This window comes from Xenopus laevis, chromosome 4L, assembly GCF_017654675.1.
Source record: "Xenopus laevis strain J_2021 chromosome 4L, Xenopus_laevis_v10.1, whole genome shotgun sequence".
NCBI classification, from domain to species: Eukaryota; Metazoa; Chordata; class Amphibia; order Anura; family Pipidae; genus Xenopus; species Xenopus laevis.
This window is the reverse complement of record NC_054377.1, coordinates 62,331,738-62,358,072: the sequence shown is the minus strand read 5'-3', so window position 1 is coordinate 62,358,072 and position 26,335 is coordinate 62,331,738. Positions and strand designations below refer to the sequence as shown.

General features: G+C 38.2%; 1 long non-coding RNA gene across 3 annotated transcripts in view; it reads left to right on the top strand.

Annotated features, from left to right (window-relative positions):
* The window catches only part of LOC108714113, a 71,937-nt gene extending 47,745 nt beyond the window's left edge, over nucleotides 1-24,192 (top strand). For 2 of the 3 annotated variants that reach the window (XR_001935303.2, XR_005966980.1), the window contains 3 exons: nucleotides 4,490-4,682; nucleotides 20,548-20,624; nucleotides 23,652-24,191. This is a non-coding gene — a long non-coding RNA (uncharacterized LOC108714113). Of the gene's footprint in view, nucleotides 1-4,489; nucleotides 4,683-20,547; nucleotides 20,625-23,651 lie in introns of all 3 variants that reach the window. The other variant, XR_005966979.1, reaches the window with a different exon arrangement.
* The last annotated feature ends 2,143 nt before the right edge of the window (nucleotides 24,193-26,335 follow it).

Sequence of the window (26,335 nt, the reverse complement as noted above, 5' to 3'; positions counted from 1 at the left end):
AGATTGAACCTTCACAAAATAAACTTAGCTAAGGCTTGTCCCTGCTTGGATTTGACCTTGAAGTACCAGTAAAATTCTTTACACTTACAAGTTTGGCAGTTGCCGAGGCCTCCTTCACCAAGCACCAGGCATTCGCTTTGTGGACAGCCAGGGTGTGCAAGCGTGGTGACCTTCCATTATTCCTCACTATTCTGTATGACCCTTCTTCTAGGATGTGAATTTCAAATATAATGGATAATTTGCTACCATTCATTTTTTCTTTTAAATGGTTTTTCATACAGCATAATCTTCATTCTGACAGAGTTTATTTCTATGGGGATACCTCAGTAGTTGGGCCTTCTTTGAAAAAATTCTGTTCATTTGGCCACACAGAAAACAGTTGTCACTACACTCTCCCACTGACCAGGGAAAAGGAAGGCTGTGGCCAAACAGTCTGAAACAATGGTATGAAGAATATTACAGGCCAAAGTATCAACACCTTCACAGAATACACTGTAACAGAAAAGACAAAAATGAAGAATTTTAGACCTTCAGTTATTGGTATTTCGATTAGACACTTTCAGAGAGAGAGAGAAAAACAAGGTATCATGTGACACATTAAAGGGGACCCGTCACCCAAAAAAATTATTCAAAATCCTATTTTATCACATTAGTCAAGCAAAATGAACTTTAATTACACTATATAAATTATTTGAATCTTGATTCCTTCAGTCTGGGAATTCATAATTATAGCAAGCAGGCAGCAACCATTTTGTGTACACTGTTATTAAGACAAGCCTTGTATCATCTCAGAATCTTGTTTGTGCACCAGAATAGGGGACCCGATGTCCATCCCCATGCCCTGGTTAAACAATTAAATGGTAAAGAGAACGGGGGAATGTGGGGAGAGCAGTGACATCTAGGAAGTGCTGAATGGAAAGTGAAAGTAATTGTCTGCCCCGCCTCTATGCCACTGGCATAGAGGAGTGGCAGACAATATTTGATTGACAGCTGAGATTTTTAAATGACCTTACAACAGCTATGAATGCTTTAATAAAAAATAGAAATTGGATTTCATGTTTAGTTTGAAAAGGACTTTTATTATACAGATGTTTGTGTCTGGGTGACAGGTCCACTTTAAGGGGGTTATTTACTAAGCTCCGAATACCCGAAATTCCCCGAAATCCAAAATTTTAGTGATTTTTTTAAAAAAATCACGAATTATTCGGAATTTATTAAACCCTGAGGGCTAAAAAGCCCGAATATAAAAACGAGGCATCTCAAACCTGTCGAGGTTGCATAAAGTCAATGGGAACAGTCCCATTGATTTTTGGTTGTGTCGGGGGTTTCGGGCAATGTTTTTGGAGCTTTAAATGAAAACTCAGAAAAATTCGGAGTGTTCAGGGAAAATTCACGAAAAAATAGTGAAAATCTGAGCTTTTCCCGCAAAGGTAATTTTCGGGATTTCCTAATCCCAAATGCTAAATATGTTAGTTACAGTCGAACAACACACTAAGGGCCAGATTTATTAAGGGTCAAATTTAGAGTTCATGGGAGTTTCTATGAAAAAAAACTTGATTTTCAGGAAGGCTGCCAACAACTCTAAATCGATCCCAGGACATCCCCCATAGGCTAAAACAGCAATTCGGCAAGTTTAAGGAGGTGAATAGTTGAATTTGAATTCTTAAAGGGCCAGTACATGATAAATTTCAAAAATTTTATTGGAATTTTTTTAAAAACTTGAATCGAATTTTAACTATTCCCTAGTCGAATTCCAATTAAAAAATAATCAAAAATTAAAATTCGCAAATTTTCATTTCAACCCTTGATAAAGCTGCCCTTAAGATGACATATAAATACAATATGGAGTGTGTTTTATGATATACTTTAAAAAGGTGTAAAAACTGGGATGGAAAATAGGAAAGCTCTGATCTTGTCCTTACACATGAATTAATGCAAAGCATAACCATTTTTGATGTTAAAAGCAGCAGAGATCAGCATACTTTTTATGCTAGCATCTAGCTACACTTATCCTGTCTTCTATAACATGGCATTATAACAACCAATGATTTTAAACAGCTTACCATCCCAATAAAGTGGCAATGTTTGGCATATTCTGATGCTGCTTTTTTTGCACAGCTAAACAGCTTTTTTATACATGCTACAAAATGTACTTGAGGTCCTTGTGACTCTCCAGTAACCTATAATAAACCCTAATGGTTTGTTCTGTATTTGTCTACTTACAATTATTCTCGAAGCATCTCTATCTAAACTTTAGAATATTGGATCAAAGTCTGTTTGACAGTCCTCAACATAAATAATTTACCTTATGTTTTCTACACAATGCTATATGTTTTATATTTTTTTCTGCCCTTTATCCATGTATCATTTCCACTATCCTTCTCACTCACCATACCTTCTTCATTCTGCAGATATAATACTTTGATATCCTGGCAGGCAGTTTTCATTATCCAACTACAGATGGAAGTTGTATTTCTGGAGACTGTCGCCTATCCTTAAAAAGTTAAGGGATGGGAAGTCAGTAGGAATCGCTGTAGAAAAGAAAAGAAAAAAACAAGATTCACATTTAAAAAAAGCATGTGCATCCCTTAAAAGGAGGACAATTTTATAATATTTGCTAGATTTCATGTAAACAAGCCATTATTTCCAACAGTCAGAGTCTATATACAAAGATGGAGCATATTAACTGTAGCAGAATTAAACTTATGCATGAATTGTTTACTTATCCTTCAAATGTATTTTGTTCATGTATGTGTTCCTGGCCTCTTTCTCAGCAAATGGGTTGTAATATATTCTGACAAGCATAAAACTGTGTGAAAAAAATGAGCAGAATATATAAACTTGAGATATTGAATTATTTGAAGAACCAACATCTGTATTAAACAAGTTGCAATGCATTTTCCGGGTCTATTTACAGTCTCAATATCAATACATATTTATGGCAGTGACAGCACATGACTGGTCACAAGTCCCCGTTATTCATATTGAATAATATGGTACGGGGTTAGTGTTGGAGTTTTTGTTGATGTTTTATGTATTTATTCTGACAATGTGTGAAGGATTGTAACAGCTCCTGCTGCTCTGGATCATGATTGACTTTGCAGCAAGACTGTAGATCAGAATAATTTTAAGGTACATTGGTACTGTAGATGGGAGAAAAAAAATACATTAACTCACCTTTTTAATTTGACACGAACAGATGCAGATGAGAACCTGCTGGGAAGTATGACAATTTGTAGCTATGAGTATACGTAAATAAAGTAGAGATGACTTTCAGAACATATATTTTGAGCCTTAAAAAATAACAAAAACTTGCAGACTGAAAATAAATCTGATGTAGACAAGTTTGGCAAGAGTCTTTAAATAATAATCAGTAAAGTAATGAATGAAGGTGTGTTGTGGCTTCGGCCATAAAGGGATGTGCTGCCAAAGGACGGCAAGCCGTCAGACAAGTATCTTTATGTTATTCTGGTGCAGAATCATTGAATTGGCTGTGTTGTTTAAGTCAACACACTAGCACAGTCAACAACACACTGACAGCTTTTTGGACATTATGGATGGTATCTAGATTATAATCGTTCTTGAATGTGCAATGTCCTTCATTTAAATATCTATTTTGATTTACAGAATGGCTATTGTAGAGCCACATTCAATGTGTAAGACCCATGTCAAAAGCTAAAAGGAGGAGTCTGTTATGGGTCAGGAATGTGGGCACGCGAGCTAAAACATTGATGCAGAAATCGGCAGGCAGAGACAATCTAGAATCAGGCCAAAAAGTCAAGGTTGGCGGGCAAGAAAATGAAGTCAAGGGTCAGGCCAGGAGTCAGAACTGGGGAATCCAAGAGCAGGGCTGGGAGGGAAACAGGAGTACTGGAAGAAGGTGGGAAACTGGAACAGGACTGGGAATCAGGAACAAGAAAAAAAACAGAGGGGGTCATGAGAACCAGGATACAAGAAAAGGAGCCACTGTAACCAGAGGCAAGATCACAGCATAGGGCATACTTATAAAGGGTCAGAATCAAATGATAAGTTACAGATGGAGGATAAATGTCAGGACAAGCCAGGACTCGAACCTTGTATTTGCAGTTTCTGGACTTATACTTACCTTGTGAGCCACTGGAGGCTGTTAGGGCTGGTTCTGATCTGTTCATCTATATGTTCCTGACTCTGCCTGTTCCCAGTCTGTCTCCTCCTTGGTCTCCTCCCATCTTGTTACCCTCATGTGTTTTCCATCTCCGTTTATGACAATTTTATAAGCCTGACCCTTGCTTGGGGCTTGGTCATTACGTATTTTCCTGCAAGACCCAAGTTCCTTGTTCCTGATTCCGGTGTTCCTGTGTCCTGATCCCTACCTTCGTGGATTTCCCGGTATTGACCTTGGCCTGTTCTGACTACGATTCTTGATTGTTGTTTTCCTTGACACTAGCTCTACTTTTGTTTGCACCTTTTTCTGTAAATTTATTCTTTAATAAACTGTGTTTTATTATAGCTTCAAGTCTCTGCCCTGCCATCTATGGGTAAACCCCAGGCTTCCCACCTTCCTTGTTACCTCCCGAATACCTCTCTGCCCTGTCAGAGCTTTACAAGAACGAGATGGGTGAAGAGTTTAAGCAGAAGGCAAAAGTTTAACAGGTACAACAAGAGTTCAGAGCATAACAACAGGAACTCCAGTGGAACAACAGGTAAATGCACGAGTAATTGAACCTAGTAAGCCCTGACAGGTGCACTGGAGTTCTGAAAAAACTGCATTGTCGATAAAAATCATGCAATCTTCTACTGAACATTGCATTGCATTTGTAATTAAGCCCTTGTGTCCAAATATTGTTAAGCTTCTCTATATCCTCTATTTCTATAGTGCCAACTTTAGCAGCAGGAAGAAGCATTTTTACACAATTGCAGCCTTTTGCTTAAGGTGATTGTCCTTGTTTGTGAAACATTTCAGTGCTTAATATAATCAGGTTTTCTACAAGAGTGCTTCTGCAGAGCATTTCTGAATTGCTTACACAGGTTTGAGCTGTAGATACTGTTTGAGCTGTACCAGATACTAAAGCCACTAGACGTTTTCTAGATATTTACCCTCTGATTACATTTCTCACATAGAGGAATCCCTGGTTTTACATAACTTCATTGTTATGTTATTTACCTACTTCATATTTATATTACATTTGGCTGTGTAAATATTTTTCAGCAACGGTCTACCTTGAAGCTTAGCCTTTGAACCAGACTATCAACCATCAAGAAATTTAGTATTTAGCAAGGAGTAGCATAATCCTCTACCCAGGTAGCTAGTGAAAGCTAGAGCTAAAGAAATTCTGAAATGTTTCCTGTGTTGCCAGGAGATAAATAGTTTTTTTCTTTAAAACTAACAGTAAAGCCAGTCCGTATGTTTAAAGAGTATTGTTCTGTAACATTACCCAGAGATACACTTAATTTAAATATAAGTACTGTGCCTTAATAGGCATTCAAAACATTACCATCAATCATCAAACAACAAAAACTATAACACCTATTACAGTGTACCCTATAATATTGACAGTGTTCGTAAAATAGGGGCTTTCAGGCACACCCACACACTTTGCTTGAAAGCAGTTAGAGCTGCCATGTACTGTATATGTTCCTAACAAAAAACATGAATGCTTTTTAAAATGTGACTTTTTTAATTTAGTAAAATACAGCTATAATTTGACTTTAGTTTCATGCCTGTTTCAGTAAAATTAGCAAAAGTTTAGTTGTGATAAAATTTGCAGAAGCCAGGCATTTAGATATTTATATGACAGCCACCATGCAGTAAAACTGGCTATTTACTGGAAAGTCACATTGCTTAGTGAAGATACCAAAAGGGCAGATCCTGATTTCATCATAGCTTAATTTGGAGAGCCTAATAACAAACAGTTGTTCAGACCATGGCCAAGGATTGAGGCCCTTGCAGACCCGTTTTAAGAGAACCGCATACACAAGCCTATATGGTCCTTAGTCGACAGTACTTTTTAGATTGCTATCTCAGTATCTGATTCATTTTCAATAATAGAGCCCATTTTTCTGCCCCATACATAGGACAATAAGCTGCCAACTAAGCCCTATGCAAAAATACACTCAGCTTAGCTTGTTTAAAGCTGAGCATTGAAAGCTTCAGAGTAGCAATTAGTATTGTTCTGCTTTTGAAAGAATGTAATATTGCCCATATATGGAACATTTTTAATCAAATGTTTACACCATCAGTATATGTAGGAACCAAAATGACAACATGTATGGGACCTGTTATCCAGAATACTCAGGACCTCGGTTTTTCCAGATAATGTATCTTTCCATAATTTGGATTTTCATACCTTAAGTCTACATTAAATCATGTAATCATTACGAATTTATCCCGTTTCGATTTGCTGAAAAATGTGTGAATTTCCTGTAAAATCGCCAAACACGAAAATTTTACGTTATCGTCAATTTGCGGGCGTCAAAATTGATGCCGGCTACAATTCCGAAACCAGCGACAATTTGATGCAAAGTCAATGGGCTTACGTTTAATCGTCAAATTGTCAAAAAAACTTTGATGCTGGCGAATTTTCGCTGCAAATTCGCAAATGAATTTGCCCGTCACTGAAAATAATATATTTGTTTTTAGATTTGCCCCACATGTCCATAACTATTCCAGTAAATTATGAAACAGACCCATTGCAGATCAGGATTGCTGTGGTTTTATAATAACAATCCAATAAAATGTCTGAAATATAAACGGGAGCAGAAAGGAATAGTAACAGTCTGCTGGGCTGAACTGATTGCTGCAGTGGATAGCCAATTTAAACGAATTTCCAGGAACTGTGTTTTGTTTAGGGATGCACCAAATCCACTATTTTGGATTCGGCTGAACCCCCGAATCCTTCACGAAAGATTCGGCCGAATACCGAACTGAATCCGAATCCTAATTTGCATATTCAAATTAGGGGTGGGAAGGGGAAAACATTTTTTACATCCTTGTTTTGTGACAAAAAGTCACATGATTTCCCTCCCGCCCCTAATTTGCATATGCAAATTCGGATTTGGTTCGGCCAGGCAGAAGGATTCGGCAGAATCCAAATCCTGCTGAAAAAGGCCGAATCCTGGCCAAATCCCGAACTTAATCCTGGATTCGGTGCATCCCTAGTTTTGTTACCATAATGGCAACTGAACTGTGTTCAGAATTGCAACGCAGTCTGATTTCTGAATGATTCTTAAAATTGTGTCAGGGAAAGAAATAGTGAGTTCAACTTGGCTTTTTGTCATTTACTCAATTAAAACAGAATAACATTTCAACTTAATTGCATGGAGCAATTACTTATCTCAATACAATCATCCCGGGAAAAGTTTCTCACTTCTGCTTAGTAAGACTAACGTTCATTAAAAGCCCTCACACCAAGGGAGTAAACTTGGCAAGGAGACATATCACTGGCAGCAGTGTAATCTAACTGGAAACCAATAATTCTTTAAATGCCTAATCTCAAAACTAATTTAAATCTGGATTATTTTGTAGTTTTTGAATTGTTTGTCTTCTTCTTTTGACTCTTTCCAGCTTTCAAATGGGGGTCACTGAACCCTATCTAAAAAACAAATGCTCTGTAAGGCTACAAATGTATTTTTTATTGCTACCTTTTATTGCTCATCTTTCATAACAAGTATTCCTGTATTAACAGAATAGTAACTTGTTGCCGTGGTAACTAAAATCTTGACTTCTGCATATGCCTTGTTAAAGGAAGGAGGCATCAAGGGACCAGAATAATAAGTAAAAAATATATATCTGTTTAGAGGTCCAATCAAAGTTTCTTGATCACATGAGCAACATGATAAAAACAAAAGACAACTGATGTAATGGAAAAAAGAAAGAGATGAAAACATGTATTGCATTAGCATGTAAAATGCAATCAGCCATTCAGGCCCTTTGGGTAGAGAAAGCTTAGAATATATATCCATCAGTTTTACTGGGTAATCATTTTTCAAAAGTACCTAATGCTTCTAAATGCACCAAACACGCCACCTGCAATAGGTTCTTATTACTTTTGTAACTTGTAAAAATACAGAGTCACAGAGGATACATAATTCCTTTTTTTAATTCTTTCTATTTTACATAAGTCCACTGCATTTTCTGGGATCCACTCTTTAAGGTATCTACTCATTCGTCCCACATAAATAAACTTACAAAGATATAAGAAGTCATCAATAATCATTTTTTTCCCAATTCACAAATGTCCTCAAGGAAAACACTTGATTCTTAAAATCCTGCATCTTCTTACTATTTACCATACAGGGATATATTTTATATAACAGAAGCCACCATTCATGTACCTTTCAGTAGAGATAAGCACAATATGAGTGAGATGGCTGTGGTTGTCATTTGAACCCTGTTTCTTCCAAAATGTTTCAAAGCATCTCTCCCAGTGTCTGTTCAGAGTGTGTCTTATTTCTGGTTATATGTAAATTGTGATAATCTCACAACTTTTATGTGGGGCAGGATGGGTTTGAGCATTATGGTTACCTTGCTGTATTACTATAGAATATAGAATTAATCTATACTGTTGCCACTTTCTCTGATTATCTATACTGGTTCCCATGTTCATTGCTCATAAATCTTATAATCCAAACAATTTCATCCAGCCTTAAAAACTGACCCCAAGGGTTGCCATTCTTGATGGCCTCTGGTTGCAAACTACTGAAATTATTAGATAAGAAATGAAAGTACTCCCATGAAATACATGAGTTTGTATCAATATCAAAAAGTTAGAATTGTATGTAAAACCAGTGGGCTGGTGGGATAAAGATAAAAATACAGTATATTGAGTATATTTAGGCAGAAAACATACTGTTCTCCTTCGAGCACTGTCAAAAAATCTAAATGTCATTGATTATACCTAACTATGTCCAGAGTAGACTTAACAAACATGTGACACCCTAAAGGAGATAAATAGAATTTGATTAACAGGCCATACCAAATATTATTGGTGAGAGCTTTCTGTTATGGGCTTTTTTTTGTATGAATTTAGCTGCTATTAGATCTTTTTTATTTGTATTAAAGGAGAAGGAAAGGTTAAAACTAAGTAAGCCTTATCAGAAAGGTCCATCTAAATATACCAGTAAACCCCCAAAGTAATGCTGCTCTGTGTCCTCTGTCAAAAGAAACACTGCATTTCTTTCCTTCTATTGTGTACACATGGGCTTCTGTATCAGACTTCCTGCCTTCATCTTAAACCTCATTGCCCTGGGCAAGAGCATGCTCAGTTTGCTCTTCTTCCCCATCCCCCTCCCTTCTCTACTGTAATCTGAGCCCAGAGCAGGGAGAGACTCAGGCAGGAAGTGATGTCACACCATGTTAATACTGCAGCTCCTATCCTAAACAAACAGAGAGCTTCTAGAGCTGTTTACTCAGGTATGGTAAAGCATTCTACAGAATAAATATAGCATTCTAGCTTGCACTATTGCAGCTAATCTATTGGCAATAAAATGCCTCCATAGCTTTCCTTCTCCTTTAAGTGCTCTATATTTAATACATTGTTTTAGCCCTCAATATTTAGTCTGACTGGCTAGTGCTTAAATGAATTCTATGTATTATTGTGTTTGTATAAAGGGCAATATAAATCTTGAATTGAAACTTTTGGATTTATGTCCAGAATATACATAAGATTCTGATCCTAAAAAGAGAATGCTAGTTCTCAGGTCACATTATTAGCTCCAGTTCACATGCTCTCCACATTTCCAAACAAATTTAAGACACAGAGGTATGTGTTTAATTCGTTCCTTCTCCTTGGGGCTTCCTGGGGTTATCTAATCTCGTGTGCATTATACTCATTATGTAAAAGGCAGGTAAAACTTGGTTGTCAATCATTAAAAATACCCTTTCTTGATTATACATTTTTCAATAGCCCTACAGTATATTGTTCCAGGCCTCTTGAAAGTCACTATAGTATTAGCTGCCAACTTTTGATAATCCCTAGTATTATTCAACTGTCTTTGAACTTCCTGAACATACATTTGAGCCTTCCAGAGTACAATATAACCTTCTTTATTGGCAGTTTTAATCACTATCTCAAATTTGCATATTTAGGATTAAGTTCAGTTCAGCAGAAAATGAATAGAGTTAAAATCATTATTAAAAAGTGCAGATAGTTGATTGTGGTTGGAATTTATTACATTTCATATCAATTTTTTCACTTTCCTCAAATAGTAAGGCTTAATACAGTGAAACCAGAATTTTACATACCCTGATTTTACCTTTTCTTGCATTTTACATTTATTTTTTGGTCCAGAGAAACAACATTTACCAATATAAGCACCTAATTACTCAAGGGACACATTTCTACCAAAGAAGTATACATACTTCACTATATGTATTTCTTAGCTTATGGAAATGAAGACCATTCTGTAAAATTGCATGTTTTGATTCTCTTAAGTGCAGCAGATGATAAATTGTTTACCTGTATGCAATCTCTCAAATCAGAGGTCCTCTGAATCCTGTTTTCTTTGAAACGATAACCCTAACAGTTCCTATCACATAATTAGCCTTTTCTGATATTGCTATTGTGGGTCTCCAACCAGGATACCTATTAAAAAGTGATGTGCAGGCCAGCCCGATACATGCGGGACCTGTAGGTTTATCCGCTGTTCGGGTGGCTTTTGTCCAACCTCACTGAGCCGTTTGTGGATCATGGGTGGGTTCAGGTGGAGCTTTTCTGCCTGCTCTCTCCTCGCCTGCGTCCTTAGATTGCCGGCTTCTGATTTCTGGCTTCCAGTTTTATAGGGGCACACCTGCCCGCCCCACCCCTTTTGTGATGTCATAGGCAGGGCTTCGCAGGTCTATAAAAGAAGGAGGGAAGCCAGGTGCAGGTGGGTGCAGGTTTGACAGGTTCTGGTCAGGTTGTGGGTCGAGCTTTTCTCGACCCAAACATCACTACTACTACTAAGAGTGCAGTTACTGTCACTTTTCAATACTGTTTAACAGTCCTATTGTTTCAGCCAAGAAGTATATATATTAATTTTTGCTTCCTATAATTGAGACACTTATTATGTGGTTATGGATACATTTTGCCTGAAAAAAACTCAGGTTATTCAATATTGAATATTCAGGTAAAAAGAATGGTTACTGAAATGGAATAATCGGTAAATGGAATGTTCAGTTAAATTGAATGTTAATGTACCATTAACGCTTCAGTTAAGTCAACATTCTATCTGGTTAACATTCAATTAATATAAACAATTATGCTAAATATTCAGTTAATCTGAGTATCTGGTTACCTGATCTTTCCATTTAACTAAACATTCTAATTTAGGTGAACATTTCTTTTATCTGAATAGCTTATTTTATGTAACATAGTAACATAGTAACATAGTAAGTAAGGTTGAAAAAAGACACATGTCCATCGAGTTCAACCTTTTTTTTTTTTTTTATTAACTACCTATCTGCCAGTTGATCCAGAGGAAGGCAAAAAAACCCATCTGAAGCCTCTCCAATTTGCCTTAGAGGGGGAAAAATTCCTTCCTGACTCCAAAATGGCAATCGGACTAGTCCCTGGATCAACTTGGACTATGAGCTATTTCCCATAACCCTGTATTCCCTTACTTGCTAAAAAGCCATCCAACCCCTTCTTAAAGCTATCTAATGTATCAGCCAGTACAACTGATTCAGGGAGAGAATTCCACATCTTCACAGCTCTCACTGTAAAAAACCCCTTCCGAATATTTAGGCGGAACCTCTTTTCTTCTAATCGGAATGGGTGACCTCGTGTCAGCTGGAAAGACCTACTGGTAAATAAAGCATTAAAGAGATTGTTATATGATCCCCTTATATATTTATACATAGTCATCATATCACCCCTTAAGCGCCTCTTCTCCAGCGTGAACATCCCCAATTTGGCCAGTCTTTCCTCATAGCTAAGATTTTCAATACCTTTTACCAGCTTAGTTGTCCTTCTCTGTACCCTCTCTAATACAATAATGTCCTGTTTGAGTGATGGAGACCAAAACTGTACGGCATATTCCAGATGGGGCCTTACAAGTGCTCTATACAGTGGAAGAATGACCCCCTCCTCCCGTGACTCTATGCCCCTTTTAATACAGCTCAAGACCTTATTTGCCCTTGATGCTGCTGACTGGCATTGCTTGCTACAGCCAAGTTTATCATCTACAAGGACTCCAAGGTCCTTTTCCATAATGGATTTGCCTAGTGCAGTCCCATTAAGGGTATAAGTGGCTTGGATATTTTTACATCCCAGGTGCATGACTTTACATTTATCAACATTGAATCTCATTTGCCACTTAGCTGCCCAGATTGCCAGTTTGTCAAGATCCTGTTGCAAGGATGCCACATCCTGGATGGAATGAATTGGGCTGGATAATTTTGTGTCATCTGCAAACACTGATACATTACTTACAACATTATTTAAATGAACAAGTTAAATAAAAGTGGACCCAATACTGAGCCCTGGGGGACCCCACTAAGAACCTTACTCCAAGTAGAGAATGTCCCATTAACAACCACCCTCTGTACCCGATCCTGTAGCCAGTTTCCTATCCATGTGCAAACGACTTCATTAAGCCCAACAGACCTTAGTTTAGAAAGCAGTCGTTTGTGGGGCACAGTATCAAACGCTTTGGCAAAATCCAAATAGATCACATCTACTGCCCCCCCACTATCCAGAATCTTACTTACCACATCATAAAATGCAATCAAATTCGTCTGACATGACCTATCCTTCATAAAGCCATGCTGATTGTTGCTCATAATGCCATTCATTAGGACAAAATTTTGAATGTGATCCCTTAACAAGCCTTCAAATAATTTGCCCACCACAGATGTCAAGCTTACTGGCCTATAATTGCCAGGCTGAGATCGTAATCCCTTTTTAAATATTGGAATAACATCAGCTTTTCTCCAATCCATAGGCACCATACCAGATGACAGTGAATCTGAGAAAATCAGAAATAAGGGCTGGTCTAAAACTGAACTAAGCTCTCTTAGAACCCGGGGGTGTATGCCATCAGGCCCTGGAGCCTTGTTTACATTAATTTGTATTAAAGCTTTTTGAATCATATCCTGAGTCAGCCACTGACTAGATTGAGCTGAACCATTCGTGCAGTTATTAAGTGAGCCTGTGAACCCAGACTCCTCTATTGTATACACTGAAGAAAAGAACTGATTTAACACATTTGCCTTATCTGTATCTGTTACAACCATACTGGTACCATTATTTAATGGAGCAACACTCTCAACCTGCATCTTTTTACTATTAATATATTTAAAAAACTTTTTAGGGTTAGTTTTCACCTCCACCGCAATTAACTCTTCATTTCTTTTCTTAGCCTTCCGGATTGCTGATTTACAACATTTATTACAGTGTTTATATTCATTAAATGCAGCTTCTGTCCCTACAGATTTGTAGTTTTTAAATGCCTTTCTCTTTTTTCCCATTAACATCTTTACCTCTGTATTAAGCCACACAGGATGATTCTTAGAGCTTCTACGTTTAGTCCTTAAGGGAATAAATTGAGAACAGTAATGATTTAATATCATTTTAAAGGACAACCATTTCTGTTCTGTGTTTTTAGCTGAAAACCTAATGCCCCAATCAATGCTCTGTAGGGCAGCCCTCAAGGCACTAAAATTAGCTTTGGCAAAATTCATGGTTTTTGTTGCCCCAGTATATTTTTGTTTTTTGCACCAGACATTAAAGGATAAAACATTATGGTCACTATTACCCAGGGGTTCAATGACTTGCACATTTGCTATAAGTTCTGGGTCATTTGAGATCACTAAATCAAGAATAGCATTTTTTCTGGTAGGCTCCTCAACAACCTGTGCTAAAAAATTGTCGTGCAATAAGTTTATAAACTTGTTCCCATTAACTGATCTAGCAGTACCGTTGCTCCAGTCAATATCTGGGCAATTAAAATCCCCCATTATCATTACTTTACCTAAACTAGCAGCCTTTTCTATTTGCATTAGGAGCTTTGTCTCTTCCTCCTCACTTACATTAGGGGGTCTATAGCATACTCCTACAATTAATTTGCTGGATTCTTTACAATTGGTGAAGAACACCACCCATACGACTTCTGGCCCCTCATTTTCAAACACAACCTCCTCCTTTATATGAGCTTTTAAATCCTGCCTAACATAAAGACATACCCCTCCTCCTTTTCTATTGCCTCTGTCCCTCCGAAACAAAGTATAGCCACTGATATTTACTGCACAGTCATGCGACTCATTCAGCCATGTTTCGGCCACACCAATCACATCATTGTACATTTTCCATGTACCTCAACATTAAGTTTTACTAAACATGTCTAAATACAAATCAGAATTGTATTGCAGAGATCTTTCCAGGGCTCCTTCTTATCATATACTTGAGAAAATGATCTTAAAAACACTCAAATACTTTGTACCTACTTCTGTATCCCTATATCTGATTGTCAAAACTCTCTGTATGACCCTGATGAGCCCCAACACTGGTCTGGAACTGGGATTTGACCAGCAGCTACACTGGCTGTGTTTTAAATCCAAGTGAATGAGCTGTAGGCTTTAAGGTATTCCATGAAAATGGAAATATTAGTATCTAAACTGTTCTTTCCCAGAATACCTTCTGTAATCAGAAAACCCTGCACTATACAAATGCTCCCTGGTCTGTCATTTAGATACTATCAGCAATTTTTGGAAGGGAAAACGTGGGTGATTGGGTGGATGGACATTCTTCCCATCATGCTCAGTCTGGCTCTAGAATGGCCACCTTTGGCTACAGTTTACAGAGCCCTCATCAGACTAGTTCTTCACTTCATCTGGGGTTTAAAGATGGAATGATGTGATCAGTCATATACAAGGAGACCTGCAAAGGTGGAAAAGGTTTTCCAGACATCGCCACTTTGATAAAGATTTTATTATTGTGCAACTGCATCTGCCAGACATTGACTGGAAAATGCAAGGCATATGCTAACAGTTCCATGTCCTGCTTTTTTCTCCTCCCACGCTGGTGCACGCTGAGGTGGAACCAGTGGGACAGCTCCTCCCACCCCCTCCAAAGAAACACAAACTGAAGGGAATAAAGCCCTACTTATGAAAACCAAAGATAATCCACAAATTGAATAGAGCTAACAATTTGTTGGAAGTCTATTCCAGGGCTCACATGGGTCACTGCAAAGTCTGTGTGGGAAAATGTTTTTTCAGACTAGCTGACTAACAAGGATAAGGACATTGCATGCATGGCTATCCAAGCTGGATTTCACCTTAGAATCATCATGCGTGCTCGAAACATGTGCAGGTACCAGCATTATCCACTGTGCAGCATTCATGAAGAAACACTTTTGCAGATTATTGAGATTGCCCATTTGTATAGGCACTGCTTGATGCCCTGGAACATCAACTCAGAGAATGTGTGTCCAGGAACTTTATTATGTACCATGTGATGTTTATTACCTGTTTCTGGGCACTTATATGGAAAGAGCAAACCTGGAAGCCTGGCTCCTTATGATCTGTGTTAAGGGCATTTCGTGGTTTTCCAGGAATTGCCTCCAGGATGTCTGTCCAAGACTGCCACAGACTGATTCACAGCCGGCTTTGAGACTACCACGTCCATGATAGACCAGAGGAAGAAAAGGACTAAACCCAGTTTCCTTACTCCACTCCCCACTCCCCCAAGGAGATAATGTCCTTTTCTCTCCATGTCTTTTCTCACACCAAATGCACTGGAGTCAATAGACATTTTTTGGAGTCAATGGACTGTTTTCTTCCATTGTTTTGCAGATTTTTTTTCCTGTGAAATTCTAGGGTCTATTCTTAAAAATGTACACAACTCACAAAAACGTGCATTTCCCTGAAAATCTATTTGCTCATCCCTATTGAGCAACTTGAGGTGCACATGTTTCCCATGCATTCTGCTCAATGACATTTTTTAAGGAAATATAAAATTTAATAAAAACAACCTTCAAATAACTTGTATTGATATGGGATTAATCTTTTTACAATTCTTATACTGCTGCAATTTCTCTAAAATACTGCACTTTCCCCTGGCAATTTATATAATTGGAGCACTAAATAACATAAGAAAATTCAGAACACTTTTGTTAAAAGTAAATCTTACATGTTCCAGAAACCTTATTTACAAATGGAGAAATTAGTGGCACTGCAGTCATTGTAAGACTATTTTTTCATAAGCAGAGGAAAATGCACCACCATTAGAAATATTTTTCATCTTGCAGAATATTTCTGTATACAGTTACTTCACCCGGGCTGGGAAATTTAACTGAATACTTCAGGTTCATTGCATTCATATTCCTGCATGTAATGACAGTAATACATCTGTGAGAAATATATTCATAAAAAAGGACACATTTGGTCACATCATATGCACAAACATGTATCGGCTAACGTGCCGGGTCAAGGCATTGCCCTTTGCATCAGTCCCAGACTAATTTACAAGCTGTATATCCACATTGGCTTCCTTGTCCCCTTAAATGTTGACTATTGGGCAGTCCTTTAAAGGCAGGAATGGAGGGAGAGATTGTATAAAAGAGGAGAAGCCACCTACGTTAATTATGTTAATTATGTAAAGGCACTATTCCAATCCCTTTAGGTGTAAAGGCAAATTGTTTACACAAAGGAAATCTGTTATCCAGTACACTTGTGTCCTGGAGTTTTATGGATATGGGATCTTTTTGTAATTTGGATCTATATAACTGCTAAAAAATCACTTAAACATTACATAGACCCAACAGAATTGTTTTGCCTCCCATAATTATTAATTATATCTTAGTTGGGGTCAAGTACAAGGTATTATACTTTTTACATTTTTGAAGTATTTGATTAAAATGGGCTCGATGGGAATGGCATTCCTGTAATTTGGAGCCTTCTGGATAACAGGTTTCCAGATAATAGATCCCATACATGTTTCTACTTAATAAGGTAAGTAAAGCCAACATTTACCTTCCAAGCATACAGAGCTGAGCTGGCTATGTGCACATGTGCGAATTGCCACTCGTGCGTGCATTCGAAAATTTCCGCTGATCACACATGTGATCAGCCCGCACATGCGCGGAAAAGCTAATAGATAGGCAGATAGAACAGACCGTTGGGAAGAGAGGGGACCAGACATGGGGTAAGGGACAGAGAAGGTAAGTGCTTGGCACCCCCCAGCTTTGCGTCCTAGACACATGCAAGCATATTTCTTGGCATGCTGACATAGTCCTGAACTGCATGCTATGGGATATCAGACTATTCTTGAAAAAATTATTTTGTTCTTCACTAGGTTCAGTCATATTTTAACCTGCTGATTGGGGAGGTCATGTAAGGTGTTTGACTTCTTCCTCTTGTTAGTAAAACCACTCTTGGATTTGTTTACCAGTGTATATGAGGGTACTATCACCTTGAAATATGAGCATTATGAGCTTTGCACCAAAGTATGGCACCTGGTACCTTAAAAAGGTTTTGACTATTCAGCAGCCAGACCGCAAAGTGTCTGTCCATACCAATATAGATCTACCACATTATTTAGGAGACATGGTAGTAAACCATGGATTGTATTGGAAGAGTAAAGAGCTATTTTATCTTGGTTGGTGCTGATGTATGTTTTACCATATTGACTTTGTCACAAGGGAGCCCTGTACTCATTATTTACCCTCAAGTCCAGTCCCAAAGATGCCCGTTTAGTAGGCTGTGTTGTCAGGCATAGACTGTTCCCCATTTGACGGAGACAAAAAAAATGGGGTCCATTCTGGGAATGCAATGAGTTGGCTGTTGGGAATGAATTCCAATGGAAGCAGGGGTCATGCTAGGAAGCTTGTCCAAACAAAATGGCTACAACATTTGGAAGAAAGACGACACAGGCAAGGAACACACTAGGAACAAACTGGGATCAAGCAAAATTATAACCAGAAACAGGCTCTCTCCATCTAAATAGATATATAAATAAAGATATATTGACAGCACTTACAGGTCAAAAATAATAAGAGCAGAAGCAGGATTTTCGTTTCAGTATTTAAGTCACACGCTGAGACATTTGTTGTATGTCAAAATTTCTGTCACAAGCTGAGAATATGGCTTGTCAAAGATTGCTTGTTATAAATGTTTCACTTGATACACAGTTATGTGTGCCAAATTAGGCCATTTTCATCACTCTGGAGATTTTGCAGCTACCACACTATAAACATATATTTGCCTGGAACACAGTAATACAATGACATTATGTTTAACATTGGGGATACCATAGAAATTTTGGCATCAGAATTAGCATGGTTTGCAGCTTTCAGGAAAGTCTCAGAGGAGACCAAAACATCACTTAAAAAAAATACAGTCTTGTTTGTTTTGTTGCTTTAAAAAAAAAAAAATATATATATATATATATATATAGGTGTATAAATGTATTTGTTAAGGAGCCGCAGCGCTGTACAGTGCATAAAAGTACAATATATACAAAAGTATACATGGGGGAGACAAATCACATAATAAATACATACAGAATCATAGGACAAAGAGCTTAAGTGCTATGTGTAATGATGGGCGAATAAATTTGCGAAACGGCCACGAAAATTCACTGGCGTCCAAAAAAATGGACGCAGTGTCCAAAAAAACTGACGGCAGTGCCGTTTCACAAATTTTTCACAAATTTCACGCGCAAATTCGCCCCATCATGTGGTAAGAGACATCATGGGAAGGAGGTCCCTGCCCCGTAGGGCTTACAGTCTAAGTGGATGGGGGGCTAACATACAGGTACAAATTGGAGATGAAAAAGTGCACAAGGTAAGGCATAGTAAGCAGGGACAGGACTAGGCTATATATATATATATATATATATATATATATATATATATATATACACATTTGTCAAATTGCTGTACTGCTTAGATGACATCCCACCAGGGGATGAAGTGGAAACTGTTTAATGACATGTCTCTACATCACTTTCAGATACAATTCTTGTCAGCTTTGTAATACATGCCTGAACTCCACTAGCCATGGTAGAAATGCTGCACACACACATTATTATAGAACATGGGATTGAAAAGTTACAGGCAACACTTCATTACTAGAAGAACAAAAATATTGATTCACCAAAATAAGAAGGACCCATGGGGTGTTGTCAATCAAAAACACTGGTATACATTCTATAAAATAGAACGTTAATGTCATGGAAACGTGTTAGACAAATTGTTTCTCTAAGAACTAAGTTTTATTTTAGCTGTGAAAAAAACATGACATGTCTGCACACTACAGTATATGGCTCAGTGTAGCTTTTGTTTAAAATAACCAAGATACTAATATTTTTGTGCTATAAGAGATACAGAAAATTATGCCAGTTCCTGTGAAGTAAGATGTTAAGCATGTTGATAATGCTACAGGTATAGGATTTGTTAAATATCAAATTATGGGAAGGCCATCTCCCATAGACTCCATTATAATCAAATAATTCAAAATTTTTAAACTCATTTCCTTTTTCTTTGTAATGATAAAATAGTATCTTGTACTGGAGCCAAACTAAGATATAATTAATGCTTATTGGGGCAAAACAATCAGATTGGGTTTAGGCAGGCAGATTGCATATTTCTTTCCCAAATTTGATGATTTCCCAGAATTTACACCATTTTCATGCTGCCCTGGGAAGCGTAAAATCTTGGTTCTATGTCTGTTTTACCCTATGTTGTTTTTTGCCAGAATTAGCTGTTCTGCTACTTTCGGGTCCCACTTAGTAGTACCTTTAAAAAAAAAAAAGTCAAGACTGTTCTTTGTACTTGACAAAATTCAGTCTTGCAGTATAGCATAATAATTTAGAAACCTTCAATCTTTGAAGTCACACTAACAAGGGCTGCTAGAAGTTCATTCTGCCATACAAACAGAACAAATGGCAATATATAATTTTCCCGTTGAGATTCTTACTTTAAAATAAATATATTTTATGTACTTAGTATTACATGCTGCATGGGTTGTCATAAAATAATTTAACACTTTATAAAAAAAAAACTATATTCCAATGTCAAAGCTGGCCCTCATTTGTATAGGTGTGGCACCTAACACAGTGAAATTACTTGGCAAATATCTTGTGGGGTCAATGGCAGAAGACTAGCAGGGCTGGAAATGGGGGAAGGGTGATAGGCACATACCTCTTCTGTCTGCCTAGCCCCCAGTAGCATATTTAGGTTTACTACTGCCCTAGGCATGTGAAGTTGGTGGATGTGAAGTCATGGCACAAAGCGCATCACTTCCTCCCGTGCGTCACTACAGGGACCCCTACTGCCAACTTCTGCTGCCAGATAATATTTTAAAATAGGGGTACTTTATTCACTATATATAGGGAATAAGTAATAAGCCCTGACCACCAATGAGTTTTTAATGTGTTGGGGAGGGGTTGGCACCAATGTTTTTTTTTTAATGTGTTGGAGGTGGCTGGCGCTGTTGTTTTTTTTTAATGTGTAGGGGCCCTGACCACCAATGCTTTTTAATGTGTAGTGGGCCCTGACCACCACTTATTTTGTAATATGTTGTCAATGCTTATTTACTGTATAGAGGGGCCTAAAACCATTTTTTTTTAATGTGTTGTTGATGCCTGACAGTTGGTGGGCTAAGTCAGCTTACAAAGATCGCGGAAGATGGATGCGTGCTACTCAGCTGGAAGAATCTGCGCCGAGGGGTAAGTATGGAGTATAAGGCATTTCCCCGGGGGGTAGTTAGCCTGGGGGGAGGATGGTCTACCTGGGGTGGGGGGTACAGGTTTTGTTTCTGAACAGGTTGAATTCTCCTTTAAACATACCTCCCAACTGTCCTGTTTTTTGAGGGACAGTCCCGATTTTGACAGCTCAGCCCGCAGTCCTGGTTATTGGAATCTCTTGAGTTTCTCTTTGATCTCCTGAACTGAACAGCCAGAAAAAGATACAAAGTTTCTGAAATGTAATTAAATAAGAAGCTTTTTGCAGAGGGGCCAGAATACTTTTTAGCTGCACTTAGATTCATTTGTAACTATTTAAGATAAGCAAAAATACAATTTTAACTATTTACAATAAGAAGATCTCTTGGGGTAACTGAGACTTACAGCTTTAAGGGCAATTCACTTTCATAGTAACTTAGTAACATAGTAAGTAAGGTTGAAAAAAGACACATGTCCATCGAGTTCAACCTTTTTTTTTTTTTAACTACCTATCTGCCAGTTGATCCAGAGGAAGGTAAAAAAACCCATCTGAAGCCTCTCCAATTGCCTTAGAGGGGGAAAAATTCCTTCCTGACTCCAAAATGGCAATCGGACTAGTCCCTGGATCATCTTGGACTATGAGCTATTTCCCATAACCCTGTATTCCCTTACTTGCTAAAAAGCCATCCAACCCCTTCTTAAAGCTATCTAATGTATCAGCCTGTACAACTGATTCAGGGAGAGAATTCCACATCTTCACAGCTCTCACTGTAAAAAGCCCCTTCCGAATATTTAGGCGGAACATCTTTTCTTCTAATCGGAATGGGTGACCTCGTGCCAGCTGGAAAGACCTACTGGTAAATAAAGCATTAGAGAGATTATTATATGATCCCCTTATATATTTATACATAGTCATCATATCACCCCTTAAGCGCCTCTTCTCCAGCGTGAACATCCCCAATTTGGCGAGTCTTTCCTCATAGCTAAGATTTTCAATACCTTTTACCAGCTTAGTTGCCCTTCTCTGTACCCTCTCTAATACAATAATGTCCTGTTTGAGTGATGGAGACCAAAACTGTACGGCATATTCTAGATGGGGCCTTACAAGTGCTCTATACAGTGGAAGAATGACCCCCTCCTCCCGTGACTCTATGCCCCTTTTAATACAGATCAAGACCTTATTTGCCCTTGATGCTGCCGACTGGCATTGCTTGCTACAGCCAAGTTTATTATCTACAAGGACTCCAAGGTCCTTTTCCATAATGGATGTGCCTAGTGCAGTCCCATTAAGGGTATAAGTGGCTTGGATATTTTTACATCCCAGGTGCATGACTTTACATTTATCAACATTGAATCTCATTTGCCACTTAGCTGCCCAGATTGCCAGTTTGTCAAGATCCTGTTGCAAGGATGTCACATCCTGGATGGAATTAATTGGGCTGGATAATTTTGTGTCATCTGCAAACACTGATATATTACTTACAACACCCTCCCCTAAGTCATTAATGAACAAGTTAAATAAAAGTGGACCCAATACTGAGCCCTGGGGGACCCCACTAAGAACCTTACTCCAAGTAGAGAATGTCCCATTAACAACCACCCTCTGTACCCGATCCTGTAGCCAGTTTCCTATCCACGTGCAAACGACTTCATTAAGCCCAAAAGACCTTAGTTTAGAAAGCAGTCTTTCATTAGTAAAATTATAATAACACATAAAACATGACCCAAAAACCCCCAGAAATGTGTTCAAACTTTCCCTAGGCTGCCACATTTTGTAAAATGGACATGGTATTTAGGGACTGTGACTGTAAAATGGTCAAAATGTCAGTAGTGATGGGCAAATAAATTTGTCAGGCATGGATGTGTGGCGAATTTCTGCTTTTCGTGGCCCACTAATAAATTTGCCAAACTGCAGCAAATATTCGCAGCAACAAAAAAAAATATTGTCGCATGCATAGTAATTGCCACGTGTCAAAATTATTCGGACGCCCATTGACTTTAATGCATCTGGACAAAATAGTTGCGTATAAAAATTGACGCGTTTTGCAAATTTTTTGCAGTTTCGCAAATTTTCTTTGCCGTTTCGCTCATTTTTTGGCGAATAGAAACGGGACAGATTCGTGCATCACTATTTAGAAGCTCAAAAAAACTCGAAAGTCTTAAATTAACAAAATGGCTTAAATAAAAAATGGCTTAAAAAAAGACAACTCCCTTTGACTTCTACAGCTTTTAGATGCCGGAGTTTTACATTCGAGTTTTTTTTTTGTGCTTGATAAATACCAAACAATCGAGTTTTTGAGAATATAAGTCAAATTTCTAATTTTTTTTTTTTTATGCAAGATTTTTTTTTGTTTAATTGGAACAGAATTTTAACGTTGATAAATCACCCCCTAAATGTTCATAGTGTCACGTTGGGTAGGGCTGAAAATCGGCCTGCTGAAATATGCAGGTGAAGAATCAGCCCTTACGATGGCTTTAGCCTCCTGTCCTGCCTGTACCTGGAATCATTGCAGGCACACACGGCTGTTTTTGGTGTTTGAATGCAAACTCTCACATTTCATTACCGAAATCAGCCAAAGCAAACTAGATATCTCTTATAAAGAACGATACAAAGAACATACACATACATTGAATATGTACTAATAGCCAGATAAAATGGGTTATTTAATTCGTATCTGTTCCCTGATAATTCCGTTTACATCTTTAGCTGTAAATATGAGGCAATAATTAATGAGAAAATAAAAAGTTTAATTATCTCAAGTTTTTCAGTCATTGCTCAATCTAATTAAATGACTATGTATTCCATACTAATTACCAATATGCTTCTGCTATAAAAGAAGCCTGCTTTTATGTATGAGCTTCTTAGCAGCACAAGATGAAACAGGCTATTTCTAAAGGTTATTTTTTTTAAATTAAATTATCTAGATAAAACAACAATTTGGAATAACAGCTGAAAAGGTATAATGATGTGATGCCATTGAGTAAATGTCAGGTCACCAACAATACCATTATTATATTTAATTCTTTGTTTAGCTTATTAGGTGTCAAAGTGATGCCAAGATTGGAAAAAAACCCTTTGGAGGGCCATATGCGGCTATGAGACACTATCTAGGCATTCTGCCCTACAGACGTTGAAAAAACCTGTTCTACAGAATGAAAGAAAACTGGATGCTATTTTGAAGACTAACAGTACCCAGCTCCTTTTCCTCCTTTTCCTCATCCAGTGAAATCAAGCTATAGTAAAATAGCAGTATATAAGAACAGATGATCTATTTACAAAACTCCACGCCTTTTGCATAATAATGAGACCCCCTGTATTTGATGTTCTTAAATATTGTTTTATTTAATCTTCAAACCAAATACAAATCTAAGCATATACAGTAGCTTAGGCTTCCGGGAGGAGTCCACTGAGGGCAGGATAGATATGTACAGAACATATGATTAATTATTGGCAGCACTGTGAAACTAGTCTTTAGCCTGGTCCATTCGTTCTATTCATTCCTATGGGATTTTTAGAATTGCATTTATCAAAGGGTGAAAGTTAGAACTAACCATTTGATAAATACAGTTCTAAAAATCCCATAGGAATGGATAGAACGTGGGTGAGTTTTTTTTTTTTTATTAAGCTCTAAACTCACATTTTGATATGCCCCTAATTCTATCGTAATTATCACATTATATACATGCTGATGCACCTTTTGCATGAATGCAAGGTTTGCTTAAATAATTTTGTTAATTATGTTAATCTTGTTTATGTAGGAATTTAGATGTATAATCCTGCTCAATGCTGTTCATAACACAAAGAACGGTATAGTCTTTTTAGCAGCTGTGAGTAATGTTTTAGCAAGGAACCCTCTGATCTCTGAATATAGCAAATCAATGCCACAAGGACTATTAGAGAGAAAAATATGAGTCCGGTCTAAGCCTTCTTGGGATTTGATAAGCCCCCGAGCAGTATGAATTGTTGTGTTTTGGATTTAGGAATAAAACAGATTGATAGTAAAGAAAAAGCTTTCCGAATCTCTCTTCTTGGTATTTTAGATTTCCTAGCAGAGGTATTGTAAAATAAAAATAATCTCTGAACTTTGCACATAATTATAACCTGTGGGAGAAACTTTTTCTGAAGATACTTGTTTTCCTCTTCTTTAGCAGAGATTATGTTTATTTTGTTATATGTTTTAGGAAGGTGACAGAGCAGTCTATAGGCAAACCAATGCAATACAAGCGCTGGGCACATACACTGAAACCGAGCTTCTGGCCTCTTACTAGGACATCCTATAGTCCTGCCTTCCCCCTACCAGCAGCTGTTGGGTATACTGGCTTTATTGTTATTCCTCTGTATTTGAGAAATCACATCACCACAGCTTCCCTATTTCTGCCATTGTAATTAGAAACTTCTTTTGTGCAACTGACTGCACACTAAACCCCAACAAATTTAACACAATCCAGGATAGATGTGCAAAAAGCCATAGCTTTATTAGCATAGATATAATGGTGCACTGTAATATTGCAGATTTAACACAATGAAACACATATTAACTGTTATACAACTAGCTGCACTGTAGACCACCTGGCACAGCCATGCTCAGCCATGGACTGGTAGAAGCAGTGAGAACAATATCTGGGGAATAGTCATGTGCAGGTCACAACCCACACCCAACCCTAATCCGCAGAATGTAGCCATTGTAGGACCCGCACTCATGTCATCTTGCCCATACCCATGTCATCTTGCTCTATACTCTACTTCTGAGTGCACTTCTGGTTCCAAGACGGGAAATCTTTAGGACCAGTGGAGGAGTGTGAGTCCCCAGTCTGGCCCACTCCCAACCCTAACCTGTAAGAGCTGGCCAAATTTCAACCCGCACATCACTTCTAGGGGGATACTAAAATTGCACTACTACTCAGCAGAGGAATGCCTGCCCTTTACCCCCACCGCCCAAACTGCAGTGACTAGAAATAAGGCTAAGCCACCCAAGGGGCATTGCCGGCATTAGTGATGTGCAGGCCAGCTCAATATATGCAGGACATGCGGGTTGGGCAGGTTTGGGCCAACCTTGACACACCATTTGCAGGTTGCGAACTTACACTGCCAACTTCCGGCTTTTATAGGCCACGCCTGCCCTTTCCCTGCCCTTTATGATGTCATCAGTTAGGGGGGTTGGCAGGGGTCTATAAATAGATTGTAGATGTCGGGTTCATGCGGGTTCCGGCTGGGTGTGGGCTTTGGTTGGGTGAGCGTCGAGGTTTTATTGGCCCGCACATCACTACCCAGCATTGCTTGGATCAGTACCCTTACCCCTTTCTTATGCTTAATAACAAGTGGGAGGGAGGCATGCTACTCTCATCTGACCAAATTACAAAAGGGGATCTGGGTATTCTAATTACCCCAACACTGCTTCCTCACCACTCTTCCTCTTGAATACTGTGCAAAGCATGCACCTGTGACATACATGTAGCAGTAGGGGCAGACCTGCAACTCCACGAGGAAGGGGCTGGAAAGGACCTTTGATCACCCCTGCTCCTCCAGATTTGTACTGGGGAGATTGGGCTGGCCATGTTACATTACAATTATAGAAACTGGAAATGGCGCTTTAAAAAAATAAGTATAGTAGATAACTATATAAATTGGATCCCTTATCCGGAAACTAACAGGAAGGCCATGTCCTATAGAGTGAATTTTAAGCAAATAATTAAAACATTTTTTAATTATATCCTTT